The 11032-nt window shown below is 45.9% G+C and overlaps 1 long non-coding RNA gene across 1 annotated transcript; it reads right to left on the reverse strand.

The window, feature by feature from the left end:
* Window positions 1-460: 460 nt before the first annotated feature.
* LOC122374044 lies at window positions 461-7192 on the reverse strand. Its single transcript, XR_006255146.1, has 2 exons — window positions 6873-7192; window positions 461-1542 (listed from the first exon to the last, which is right to left on the reverse strand). It is a non-coding gene; the product is annotated as an uncharacterized LOC122374044 (long non-coding RNA).
* Window positions 7193-11032: the final 3840 nt, after the last annotated feature.

Consider the following 11032-nt stretch of genomic DNA (forward strand, 5'->3'; position numbering starts at 1 on the left):
ATGTCATATTTTCGCTTTTATTTTGGACGTTCTTTCGAATGCCGTTTACTGCTTGTCACTACGTGACCGGGGCGGGGTGTTTGACCCCCCCCCCCCCTCCCGAGCAGGGCGTGGAAATCAAGGACCCTCAGCGGGGCGCGGGTTAGACATCTCGAGTTGACAACCAAATAAGCCCGTTTTCCTTTGGACGACAACCACCGAAACACTTTTTCCAGCCCTGTTTACGGCCAATTAACGTTTTAACGGGAAACGGCGGGGTCTTTCGATTAGGCTGAAAATCGGTATGCATACAGATTACAGGGCCTCCAGTCCTCGATGTGCTGATTTCGAAAATGTACTCCTTAGAGGTGGTATTTTGTACTGTTAACGAGTTAACGCCAACGGCCTATTGTGGGCCGGCCATTTCGGCCGCCCTCGTCGGAGCCGGGGTCCGCGGATGGTGTTGGCGTCACAGTCGGTAGAGGAGGAGTGAGAGCGTGTATTTAGAGAACATAGGTTTTATGGTGGGTGTCGGGACGCAAGCACGTGACCGGACGGGCAGCCGGCCAGCCAGCCGGCGGTCCCGTGTCGCTATGCGCCCCAGACACCCAGACAAATACAAAAAATAGGGGTCCGACATTTGGGGCCTCCATCGGGAGTGGGAGGCCATGATTTCCTTCTCCACATATCTTTCCTCCCCCAACAAGCTGACAAGAGGAGGCGACCAATAAGCAATCACGACCCTAACTGCATAGATCCACGTATGACACCGCGCATGGAAAGCCAGGTACGACTGCTGCTGCTGCTGCAGGTACGGCTGCTGCTGCTACTGGTACTGGTACGCCTGTTGTTGCTACTACTGCTGCTGCTGTTGTCGCTGCTCTCCGATTCGGTTTTGTCGTCATCGCTAGTCGTCGTCGTTATCGTTGTCGCCATGTTTTGTCGTTGTCGATGTTATGCGCCAGGCACCTCTGCGGGTAGATGATGTCCGAGTTGATCGTGAGGGGCAGCGGCCAGGGTGCGCCGTGACAGTGTGGCCACACCTGTCAACGGAGCGTTGGCTGCCGCCGCACAGCACCGATACCGGAGACGTCAGCGTACCGGAAGCTGGTGGAACTGGCGAGGGTGTTGGTGACCCCTTTGATCGACAGCGCCTTGATGGCGGCGATAGTGCGCTCAGCCATGTTGATGGCGGCTGGCACGGGCGACGAGAGTGACGGACGAACGGACGGAGAACAGCGAAGCACGATGAGCAGATGAGGTAGCAGCGACGGCAGGCGGCCATGTGGGTCAGCCAGGCGTTGGCTTTGGACCTAGGCCACCTGCTGGTTGCAGTTGCAGCCGTTGCAGTCGGTGATGGCGTCCGCAGTTGCAGTGTGTGATTCGTGGACCAGATGCAGAGCGACTGAGACAGCCAGACGGATCGGCGATGAGCTTCCGACCCCATCATGTCTATCATCAGCCAGCTTTTGCAGACCGTGATGCGTATCGGCGTTTCTCCGTAGTCGATGCTCGGGGAGTCAGATAGTGGCCACTCCCAGATGGGTAACAGAAACTCAAGGACTGTAATAGAAAAAGAACCGAATTAAAATGTGCCGAAACAATGCCCCAACATATACATCATACAAAACAGTCATTCATATTTACAGCTGTACAGTACAACATTTGTACAAAAGGCACGTAGCACTGGGCGACACAAGTGTCGTAATGCTTCCCCAGGCGTGCCACGGAACCCATGGACTTTCAAAGGCCAAAACATTCGGGTCCGTAGGACATTCGAATTTGTTTCCGTGTCCAAGTATTCAAACATGCATCCACATACACTTTTTATTACAATGTTGTGCTATCGCTGTGCCGGTCAGTGATACATTTTCCCTGATGTGTGATAACAATTGTGTGATAAAACGGCAGTATGAACTTTGTGAAGGCTGAACATTCATTGGAAGACATCATTATATAAATGACACAGAAGACATGTTTTTGACACAGCGGGTAGCAAAACATTGAATGATTGTTAAAAACGGGCAGTACCGCCGGTCAGTCGATCGAGAGATCGTTTACGTCGCAAAGTGAGTAGTAAGGAGAAAAAAATGGGGCTAATGAGCCAATGACTAGCAAAAGACCGGTTTTAATAGTACTCCCAAGTGACTTACTTTAACGAATAAATTGAAGAGGCCAATGTTTTTAGTGGGTTAAAGTGTTATTGGAATATCTAACTATTTTTAGAACTTACTTGTTATTTAATAAAAAAAATATACGGTTGAAAAAAAAAGAAGTCCTTTTAAAGAGTGGCGTCTTCTGAACGAGTGCATCTGTGTATCACGTCATACCCGTGAAATCGTTTGGGAAGGCATGCAAACAGCAATACTTCTAATGTAGTTATATCGCTGTAAATTGTTGAATTGGCAAACTTTCTGTGGACAATTTTTTTATTGCCACTTATTACTTTCGCTGGTGTAAATTGTTCAGAATGGCCAAACGTTATTGGTCAATGTTATAGGAGTCGTTTTTTGTTCACCAGATGACCAAAATTAAAGCTAATCAGTAGTTAGTTCGATAAAGTATACTGTTAATTAATTGGGAATATCGAGAAGCATGCATGTCCTTTGGGTATTATTTGACGCTGCACTCGTTCCGCCACAAGAAGCACGAACCTGAAAAAGAAACAGGGCTAATGTGTCAGTATCAAGACATTTTTGACATTGCAACATATGTAAAGAAATGAAAGATGGCAACAGCAAGCGACAACATAGGTTTTGGCAATCATACAAATGAGAATCATTCACCTATCATACTAGCATATATATCTATATCGTGGATGCTTTATTTACAATGAATTGAGCTCAATGAAATTGCAATTGCTCTCTTCTGTTTACATTGAGTAAACCTTTTTGCTCAGCCTTTGGCTGGCGGTGTGCGCGAGGGACGTAATCATCAACCTTCGTTCGCATCACGTGAAATGGGATCTCTGTCACCATTTTTGGCCGTACGTCGGCTATTTACATGCGCGGGAGGGACCTCGTCAACCTCATTGTAACGCAGCATGTCTTCTGCAGGCAAATAATATATTTGAGCGCTAAATGGGCGCTATGTGAGCGCTATGTTCCTTCTTGACGGCCTGGGGGGCGTATGTTTTTGCGAGACCAGAGGTTATACCGCAGGTGATCAGCCTGACTAACCTCTCGGCCTGCTCGACAATTTCGCCAATCTTCCTCCAGCCGTGTAAGATCACTCTGGTCGATCCCATTCTCTTCAGAAGGAGTCACCAACGTCCCTGGCTTTGCCGGCAGTGTAACAGGTGAACGTGCACCGTTGTTGCTGCTCTGTAAGGCATTACCCACGGAACGAATGGCAGATTCGTTGCTGAGAGACTGTGAATCGACGCAGGTGTCGATTTGATCGTCTTCCAAGTTTTGAAGACGATCGATGTTAGGGTGCTCTTTTGTACTTGTGCACTGCCTTGGTGCACGTTTCCAAAATCTGTGAGCACTTTGGTTCATGTGAAAACGACAGGAGTCTACATACCTTTTGACATCGGAGTATATGTTCCTCCAGTAAAATTGAATGCGAATTTTGGAAAGAATGTTTCTGAATAACTTTTGTCCTGACGAAAAAGTGTCATGGACTTTCTCAAGCATCAGTTTTTTCCTTGAATTTGGAACTACAAGTTGTTTCATAAACTGACGAATCTTCGAATGTTGTTTGGCTACATGGTAAAGTAAGCCATCTGAACCTAAGAAAAAGTTGGAAAGAGATTCATTCAGCTTCAGATCAGGGCCTTTAGCTTTCGGTTTCACGAGGCGATCAATGATTGGCATCAAATCTGGGTCTTTTCGCTGTTCAGCTTTGATTTTCTCTTTTGTCCATCCTGCGGTTTCTGCAGAGACATGGCCAAGAAAGTCTGCTTTGTTTTGTGTATCTAATTCGGCACTAGACGAATGGTCAGTTGTAACATTCAAAATACCTGGTAGATAAGTGACATCAAAATCATACTCTGATAGTTTTACAAACCATTTCTTTAAACGACCGCTAAGATGAGTTGACTTTAAGATACATTTTAATGGTGAATGATCTGTCATGACATGAGTGACATGACCTAAAAGATAAGATCGCAAATGATCAAAAGACCATGAAATTGCGAGGCATTTCTTTTCTGAAGTAGAATAATTTCTTTCAGCTTTGCTAAGCTGTCGACTAATAAAAGCGATTGGGTGAAATTCATCACCATATTTTTGTTCAAGTACGCCACTAATGGCGAAATCACTTGTATGTGTAAATAGGTAGAAGTCTTTTCCGAAATTTGGAAATTTTAATAAAGCGCATTTTCGTACTGACCTTTTTATCGATGAGAATGCTTTTTCGCACTCTTTTGACCAAATAAAATCAACATTTTTCTTTGTCAAATGAATTAACGGAGCAGTAAGCTCAGCCAGTTTTGGAATGTGTCTGCGATAATAGTTCGCAAACCGAAGAAAAATACGAACATCTTTCGCTGTTTCTGGTACAGGAAAATCTTGTACCGCTTGTAATTTGGATGCATCTGGACGAATTCCATGTTTGTCAAGTATGAAACCCAGATACTTTACCTGAGATTTCATAAATTCACACTTTGCGGGGTTGATCACAAGATGAATTTCTTCTAAACGAGAACATATATTGTCGAGTTTTTCTAAATGCTCGTCGTATGTTTTGCTACCGATAAGAATATTGTCAACATATAGAAATGCATCTATGCCTTGAAGACTACTGAGTGCAATTTGCAACCCTCTGTTGAGAACGGAGGAACTTGAACGAAGACCCATTGGTTTATCGTTCATATGATATTTGTCGTCATGATTTGCAAAATCCGTAGAATGATTTGAAGATTCATTCAAAGAAATTTGGTGGAATGTACTAGGGAAATCCAAGGTAGAGAAAACTTCACAGTCAGAAAGTTGATCTTTGACCTGTGATGTAAATGAACGAGAAAACTTGTCATCCTTGATTTTGGAGTTGAGAAGTCGCAAATCTGAAACGAGGCGATATTGACCATTTGATTTCTTGATAAGAATGATTGGAGAGTTATATGGTGAAACTAATGGTTTGATAACTCTGGCTGTTACCATGCGTTTAATATTTTCCTTAGTTATCTCCCGATGAGCAAATGGGAGACTTGTTCGTTGATCAGCCGGAGTGTGGTCTGTGAATCCATTGTGATTTTTGTAAACATCTGTCTGTTGTATGTCAGAAATATCATTTCCAAAGACATGTCGATGTTTGTCTAAGAGTTCACGGAGTTTAAAACGAAAGTGTACTGGGATGTGTTTCAAATCAATGTCACTGACAGACCTGTGCCCTGACGTCCTCGGGATAGAAGTCGTCGGTCTGTTTACGTCTGTCATGCGTCCGCTGTCTGACGCAGCCAAATCCGGCCCAGCGACCGTTTTTTGTTGTGGCGAGACGCTGGCGGAATTGGGAACAGACGGCGCTGTTTGACAGTTGGCACTGACTGACCCATGGTACTGAGCAAGGTCAGCGTTCTGTCTGGTGGGATGGGGTCGGTCTGTGACCTGACTGAAGGGGTACTTTTTGGTCGGATGGGCTTGTGCGATTCTCTGATTTTTTCTCAAAATGACTGGGCTACTTGAAGCATTAATCACGCGTACAAGCGTGCCTGAATTTTCCAAGAAATTTATAGAACGGGCAACTTGAATGTCTCGAATACTTTGATCACAATGCGTTTGAATTAGGTATGGAAAATCATTTGGTTGTAGAAAATGTGGTAATTTTACGCGTACAAATTTTTCGCTGTAACCAGAAATTTCTACTGTTTGTTTCACGAATAATGGATATGACTTTTCGTCATCAATAGTTAATGCATGTTTTTCTGCAGTTGTGAACATGTCTACCGTTTTATCAGGATAAACGATTTGATCGACACATTTTTCGTTGTCCTTTGTTGATAAAAGAAAACGTACTCTTTTACGTCTTTTGGGACTCAGACGTTTTGAGCGTCTTTCGACTACATTGGAAGAAAGAATTGGTTTTAGAAAGTTCACCGTACGACTCGATGGATTGTAAATCAATTTGTGAGCAATGATAAAATCGATTCCGAGAATGATATCGCATTTGAATGGCAAACTTTTTGCTGTAATGAAAAATTTGTGTTGAACTGTTTGACCAAGAATGCTAATGTTCAGATTGACTTCACCTACAACGTCAATAGGGTTTCCAGTAACATCAAGAATAGAGACACTGGGAGGTTGGTAAGGTATTTTTAAGCCAGATTTTTGCACACATTTTTCTGAAACTAAAGAGACACTACTTCCACTATCATAAAGAGCTGAACAAGTTTGACCCGAAATTTTGACGTCACGTAAAACCGGGGGATGTGCTGAACGGTCCCTGTCATCTGAAGCGACGCTCACGCACTCATCCCCTAGTGCAGTGAGCGGAACCCGTTTGGGCTCAGAGAACGACAGTTTCGACGCGGTGAAAAGTTTCGGTGAGAGCTAGAAAATTCATGGTGATAAGAATTTGAACAGCAATGACTTCTTTCTTGACAGCAATGACGCGAAGAGTGGAGTGATTTTGAGCGAACAGGTCGATAACGGCATTTTTGCTGACGAGATTGACGATCACGTCCTCGGCTCTGAGATTTTGATAGATTTTGATCTTGTTGAGCAATAAGCTCTTCTGCTACAGCTAATTCTAAATGAGCAATTCGCCTTAAAATATCTTTCATTTGGGTGCTGTACTCAATACTAAAATTTCTGGTAGCATCTTCCATGGTAAGCCTAGCAAATAATAAAAAATCACATGTAGATAAACGAATGGAACTAAATATCAAATCTCAAATATCAAATTTCAAACATTACAAATAGCAAATAAAATTAATTTAAAAGAGAACTCACCTGAAGCCAAAAGTCCTCCACCGACAACCAACCACCACCGCTGGCACCAATTGTGGGCCGGCCATTTCGGCCGCCCTCGTCGGAGCCGGGGTCCGCGGATGGTGTTGGCGTCACAGTCGGTAGAGGAGGAGTGAGAGCGTGTATTTAGAGAACATAGGTTTTATGGTGGGTGTCGGGACGCAAGCACGTGACCGGACGGGCAGCCGGCCAGCCAGCCGGCGGTCCCGTGTCGCTATGCGCCCCAGACACCCAGACAAATACAAAAAATAGGGGTCCGACATTTGGGGCCTCCATCGGGAGTGGGAGGCCATGATTTCCTTCTCCACACTATTAACATTTTGACGGGAAACGGCGGGGTCTTTCGATTTGGCTGAAAATCGGTATACACTATACGAGTAGGTGCCTCCACGATGCGCAACGATTTAACCCTCGCCGGACCTATTGGTTTTCTACATACGCGCCGGCCGGGGGGGTGGGTGGGTACGACCCCCCTCGCCATTTCGCCCCGGCCCTGGTGGAGTTAGCGCGTCGCGAAAAAACGAGCGTGTGCGCCGCTACGAGACGCAGAGATTGGTACCCGATTTTAAGGTCCTAGGTCAACCGGTGACCTATGAGGTCAGGTCAAGTGCCCCAAGGTAGGTATAGTTCAGTTTTTGGTGAATAACTTCGCAAAAACGGCCGCAGAGCCGCGATTTGGGCATCATCGTGTTCCCCTCGCTCAGGCGCGTCGAATGATATACTTTTTGTTTGGGTCAGGTCAACTTAGGGTGTTGACCTCAGATCACGGTCAGGTCAGCGCCCCAGGTCACGAAGTTGGTCGAAAGAGGTCATGTCGCATATCATTCGATTCGGCAGGTCTTCCTGAGTCCATTCCTGGCTTTCCCGACTCGCTAGCTCAATTTGATCGGGAGTTATTGACGAAAAACTAATATGACCTTGATGACGTCATAAATGACGTCACGCAAGGTCAACATTGCAAAAGTGACGCATCAATCGTGATTTGATGCAAGAAGTGCATCAAATCACGATTCTGTATGCTTGAGATAGTTGGAGATCGTTCCCGGCGCCAGAATAGCAGCTTTCATTTTTCCCCATTGACTTATAATGGTGGTGAGGTCAGCAAATTTTTGACCCGAACACAAATGCATAGGGTAAGATGCAGGGTGACAAAAACAGCAAGGCAGTTAGTGATTTATGTGAGACTGAGATGTCATGTGTCAACACTAGATCGGCTGAATGACTAAATCGACACATCCAAAGTGTTTTCACCGCTCTAGCATATCTCTAATATGTACAGCGTATTGTCGAAAAGCTGCCGGTTATCTTTCATGACCCCAGAAAAGATGGCCCCAGGGGTCTTTTAGGGTGGGCTGGGGTCACGGTCGCAAAATTCCGATTAAGTATTCAATTGATTTATCTGTAGCACATTTTTTTCATACTTAAAGTATGACTTCCATTGAAAAGAAGCTTCAACTTTCTCTGATTGACCTTCAATGGTTGCAAAACGGCCCTAAAGCCAGTTTTGTCCGCTTTACCGAAAAAAAAATCGCCGACCGGTTTTTTTTACGGAGCGAGCGAAGCGAGCGTAGTCTTTTCTTAGATTAACGGAAATTTCTGAGTATGAGCGGCCGGCCGTGGTCACGCTTTTGCGAGGCTTATATCTCAGCAACCACTCGACCGATTTACACGGGGTAATTTTTGTAGGGTAGCTTCATTCCTTCTACCAAGTATTGGACTATTCCCGATGCATGTGGGTGACCCCTTATGCACGTGCCACGTGCAAAACGAAGAGGTGTCCGTTTTGTAATTGCTGCAATATCTCGGTAACTACTTGACCGATGGCGCTGAAAGTTGGCATGTAGGTAGGCACCCACTAGGCACTGCATATCCATGTGCCAGAGTTGGGGCGCTGCTGCACGTGCGCACGTGCAGGGGTCGTTTCCATATCTCGAGAACGGCTGGACCGATGGCGCTCAAATTTGGTACATGGTTAGGGACCGGTTAGTAGGGTGCCGTGCAAAAGTCAGTTGGGACCCATTTTGCACGTGCGCACGTGCAGGATGCCGTTTCCAGATCTCGAGAACGGCTGGGCCGATTGTGCTCAAATTTGGCACATCGCTAGAGACCGGTTAGTAGGGTGCCGTGCACAAGTCAGCTGGAGGTACCCCCTCGAAATTTCGCACGTGCAAGGCTCACCCTCTCGCTCGCTCCGTTAGTCGCCCCAAAAGGCGTTATACTGGTTTTAAAGAGTTTAGACTCCCCGAATACCGCCAGAAGCGCAAAAAGTAATTGCTGCAGTGAAATGTGATATCAGCGTGCCTGACAGTCAGAATGTTTTCGAAGTTCACATTACCGTTTTTTTCACGTGGAGGAGTATTACCTATGTATGTACTATTTGCGGGATATTTCAGAATTGAAGAAATAGAATTACGGGTGGCTAGCATTTTTCTGGATTGATCGAAAACTGGTCTCTGGCCTTTGTTCACCGGATTCGAAAAACCGAGACAAACGACTAAGACTTGCTCATCAACTTTGACCCTGTCATCCTTATCAATCGCTGAACGTTTCAAAGCAAAGCGCTTAGCCGATGCAGCCGAGGTGATCCGCTCGCCAGGGCGGCGCGGCTGATTTGCATGTTTTATTTTTTAGGTTAGGTCTTTGGCGCGACCTGATGGCCTGACCTCAAATGACCTGGGTGGGTCTGAAATTTTCAACAACTTGTGAGGAAAAGACGTTCTTACTAATAATAGCTGCTCAAGCGCAGGTCAAATATTAACCCTCGCCGGACCTATTGGTTTTCTACATATGCGCCGGCCGAGGGGGAGGGGGGAACGACCCCCCTCGCCGTTTCGCCCCTGGTAGAGCTAGCGAGTCGCGGAAAAAAACGAGCGTGTGCGCCGTTACGAGACGCAGAGATTGGTACCCGATTTTAAGGTCCTAGGTCAACCGGTGACCTCTGAGGTCAGGTCAAGTGCCCCAGGGTACGGTTCAGTTTTTGGTGAATAACTTCACAAAAAACGGCCGCAGAGCCGCGATTTTGGCAGCATCGTGTTCGCCTCGCTCAGACGCGTCGAATGATATACTTTTTGTCCGGGTCAGGTCAGCTTAGGGTGTTGACCTCAGGTCAAGGTCAGGTCAGCACCCCCAGGTCACGAAGTTGGTCGAAAGAGGTCATGTCGCATATTATTCGATTCGGCAGGTCTTCCTAAGTCCATTGGTGGCTTTTCCGACTCGCTAGCTTAATTTGATCAAGAGTTATTGACGAAAAACTAATATGACCTTGATGACGTCATAAATGACGTTACGCAAGGTCAACATTGCAAAAGTGACGCATCTAACCTTGCAAGGAGTGCATCAAATCACGATTCTGTATGCTTGAGATAGTTGGAGATCGTTCCCTGCGCCAGAATAGCAGTTTTCATTTTTCCCCATTGACTTATAATGGTGAGGTCACGAAAATGACCTGACCTCATATGACCTTTAGAAAAAATCCGAGATATACAAGCTGTGAGACTCATAATGGATACTAGATCCTGCAAGTTTCATTTCCCTGTGACATCACCTCTGGCAGTGAGGGCGTTGCGAAGTTGCGACATCTGAAGACCGTGCAGAGGTTCACTTATGACGTCATAGGTCAGTGACCTGACCTGACCCGAAAATGCGGTTGGTGTCAAAAGATCCGGCTTGAATCAAAAGTGAGGTATGCCAGGTTTCAGCTCTCTATCGCCAGCGTGTTCGGAGCTATCGCGAAAAAAACCCTATGGGGGTGCGGCACCCGACCCCCCCCCCCCTCGGCCGGAGAGGGTTAAGTACCCATTGAAAGGGGTCTCTTTGCTCGTTCGGTTAAGTCTGTCAAAATTGTGCTTTATAGCTACTTATTCCTAATCTGAACATCAAAAATACCTACCTACCTATCTACAGGTGTACGAGTTATGAGTACAGGCTGGATGTTCCCGTACACTCTATAAAAAACAATGCTGCGTCAATGGAAGTCAGATAGGTAACTACTAAAGGCCGCCCAACACTGGAACTCGCATGCGGGTTGCGAATTTTTGGGTTTTCGGGTTTATTCAAGTTCAAATCATACAATCTAAGCTAAGTGACCCACACTACCATCTAACAGGCGAGTCTGCATGTTTTTAGCTTGCGAGCGACCTTGC

Source organism: Amphibalanus amphitrite, unplaced genomic scaffold (assembly GCF_019059575.1).
Source record: "Amphibalanus amphitrite isolate SeventyFive unplaced genomic scaffold, NRLGWU_Aamphi_draft 001592F_arrow, whole genome shotgun sequence".
Lineage (NCBI taxonomy): Eukaryota > Metazoa > Arthropoda > Thecostraca > Balanomorpha > Balanidae > Amphibalanus > Amphibalanus amphitrite.